Genomic DNA, 3,575 nt, shown 5'->3' with positions numbered 1-3,575 from the left:
TTAGGGATGAGAGCCGGAACCCCAAACACACTTGAAAGTTGAGAGGGTGAAACTTGAGTGGGGAAGGGGTATTAGAAAAAGAGAAATACACTTCTGGAGGGAGGGAGGAGCCCATGAAGGTGCCCTAACAAAAGAACAAAAGGAAGCGTCTCTCATAGCTACCCTCTTGTTTCCTTGTTGAAGTCTCTCTCCTTCTCTCTCTCTCTCTCTTTATCTCTGACAGATTCATCCATATCCATAGCCAGTATGCTGCACAAGCCTCGCTCTCCATGCTCCGCCTTGCGCAGCTCTGGGTGCAAGCTCGAGAGAGTGGCCGGATGGGTGAGCTCGGGCATCTACACGGCTTTCTTCATCTCCTTGGACCGCTGCTCCTGTGTGAAGCTCGACACCATCGACATGACCGAGCCCAAAGACCAGCCCCTCCTCCAGCGCAGATCGCATTCCGCCTCCCTCTCCACTGATCCGCCTGCTAGCAGAAAAGCACACCGATCAAGCGGCAGATCTTCCCACAAGACCGGATCGCAGAAAGAAGACTATGAGGAGGAAGCTTCAACTGCTGAACCTGGCCTTAATCCCTCTCTTAATCATCCTTCATCAATCATATCATGTACCTAGTTTGTGCCTTAATCCTTTTCTTAATCATGATATCATTACCTAGTTTGCGCCTCAATTCGCAGCCAGGAATCCGCTTATGCCCTTCGTCTTCATGTAAGAAACAGCCTAAGCCGGTGGATTTGTGCGATTACAGATAATTAAGCGAGGTAATCTCGTGGTTAGTATATATTTTGATTAATGCAAAAGTTTGAAGGGTTTTTTTTTTTCTTGTTGATTTTTTTAAAAAAAGGGTGAGGGAGCCCCTCCTTCAGTTGAGTAGTCATTTGGATCGATCAGTGACATGGCTGTCTCCAACCTCCGTGACACACTCAACACACACTAGATGCCATCGCTTGCACGGCTAGAATTTGAAGGCTTACCCTAACCTTCAATTTGAGGACCATATATATATGTTTACAACACACTAGATGCGCCCCGCTCAAATTTGAAGGCTTACCCTAACCTTCAATTTGAAGACCATAAACTAGGCTGACTTTCAAAATATATATGTTTTCAACACACTAGATGCCATCGTTTGCACGGCTGAAATTTGAAGGCTTACCCTAACCTTCAATTTGAAGACCATAAACTAGGTTGACTTTCAAAATATATATGTTTACGTCTAAAATTTAGAGAATTTTTCAAATAGTGGACTTCTTTCCTATTTTCTAAGAGCGATTCTCTAAAAGGTTTAAAGGGTTTTGTGATATGCAGCGAAAGTCTTTGTATTGGAAGATCTTGTCACATAAATGCTTACACCGTCTTTTGTATCCTGAGTTCCGTGAGTTTAGCAATCTATTTTAATACTTCAAACTTTAAAGAGATATGAGAGAGAGATATGAGAACTGTACACCAGATTGGGTCCCAAATTACCCATTGAAGGGTCCCCTATCTCGATAACGAGATAGTATTTGCTTTATTACTTTAGAGAGGATGACTGTGGACTATAGATAAGCCAAACGCAAGATCTCAGAGGATCGAAAGTCTGGTTGAATTGTACATGGCTGTAGAAACATCTCAATGAATTGATCTCAAGCTTATGCACTCTTCCCAAGGGCATGAAGAAGGGCTGCACACCTGTGGCTAAGAAAAGAAGGTGGTGGACTGTTCTAAGCTATGTTAGAATGTTGTAAATGCATTATTAATGCTGTGTTACCTTCACCAGATGGCTGGGGCAGATGTGGATGATGATTAGAAGGCTGAGAACTGCTATAGGCTGAAATGCAGATCTGTAGGGATACTGTGCACAAGCCGGTTGCTGGGTATGCAGAAAACGCAGGTGTACTTGCTGGATATGCAGAAAACGCAGGTGTACTTGTTGGTTATGGCTTGTGTATGACTGTATGGTTGCATTGCAGAACTGTGGGTTGCTGTACTGCTGTGTTGAAGACTGTGGATGGCTGAAGGCAAAACGCAGATGCTTAGAGAGCTGGAGAAGCAAAACTCAAGTACTCTAAGGCTGGATGAGACTAGTCTAGTGTTGAAGGTAAGGGTACTCCTAGGGCTGAGGAGGAAAGCTCTTAGTACACTGAAGATTGAATGGGAAACTAAGCCCTATGCAAGCCTATTTATACTAGATAGGAGCTGGTCAAGTTGGTTGGTCATATATTTAATAAAGATTATATTTATAAATGACATTAAATGTTAAATAAATACCATAAAATATGAGAAAAATACGAGATAAATCCTAGTAAATTTCCTAAGGCTTCTGGGATGTGCTAAATGATGCATAGGCATATGAATGCATATTATGCAGGACGTAGAGTGCTTTCTGATGTAAACCCTAAGGCTTCTACTGACTCTACATGCATGAATGATTCTCTCCAAGTGGGTTAAGGGACTTGATTGATTGACTGACCCGCTAAGGCTGAGAAATGACCTACGCAGCTCGTGTCTGACTTATCCTAGATTGAGGACGTACAATGGAGTCACGGCGTACGACAAATATCATCCTAATGGGTTCTAATACTGGACAAATGTTGCACTGTTGATGATGAGCCAGTTTGTCACCATGCACTGAGTGCAGAGTGCATGTGACAGGTTTTGATGCCCGTTGAAGCTATCATCTAGGGACTCTCAAACATCATGTTCTTTTGTACATGTGTACATTCATTGCTGCCACTCCCAATTGAGCGAGTCATTGACCGCATTATTTTTCCTTGTACTATCTAAGGTGATTTTTGAGGTTCCACATTGCCCTTCCATAGGACTTTTCAACTACAAAATTTAGCAAGGTTATCTTGAAGTTTTATAGATTTTTTGAAATAAAATTTATAACAACAATGTCTTTAATTTTATAGACTTTTAAAAAAATTTAAGGGAAACTAAAAAAGAAATGAAACTAAAAATCTTTTTTAGTACTAATTTAAGATGCCACTAGGGTAGATTGGAACCTTCTTGAAGTGCTATAGTCTTGCTCATTATATATAGCTTGCAAGCTTATTGTGATTGTGGCTAGACATTTTTTTATGTTCTATATGCATTTTTGGACAAGATTCTTTTAAGACTATACATATATTTTAGGGAGTCCTTGCATATAAACCACATTCAATCTTGCTCCTTCAAGATTTTGTATGTAGGGCTAAAATTTGCAACCTACCTTGGACTTCAAAAATATCAAAAATTACTTACGCTTGTACTTTGTTTTTAAATATCCCTTGATTTTTTTTTGCATATAAATGATGAGCCAAATAGCAAAAAGGACATGTAGATCATGAAAAACCACTCTTGATTGCACCGGCTACTATACACATCACCAACTCAAGTCTCAAATTTGAACATGATCCCATTGTTTTATTTGAAGGATAAAATTTTATCCACTTTTCTTATCCGAAAAGGGCATATTAAAGAACTTTTTGGTATAAGGTTTTTTTTTTGAAGTTCTTTTTTTCAAATCCCATCATGTAAAGGGATTCCCAAGGATTCAAATGTGCCTATGGGAAGAATGAAATAAAGCGGAAATTGCTCTCTTGAGAATTCAC

Source organism: Cibotium barometz, chromosome 46 (genome assembly GCF_041138505.1).
Source record: "Cibotium barometz isolate CiBa-2024 chromosome 46, ASM4113850v1, whole genome shotgun sequence".
NCBI lineage: Eukaryota > Viridiplantae > Streptophyta > Polypodiopsida > Cyatheales > Cibotiaceae > Cibotium > Cibotium barometz.
The sequence above is the reverse complement of the archived record's forward strand: the minus strand, read 5'-3'. Positions refer to the sequence as shown.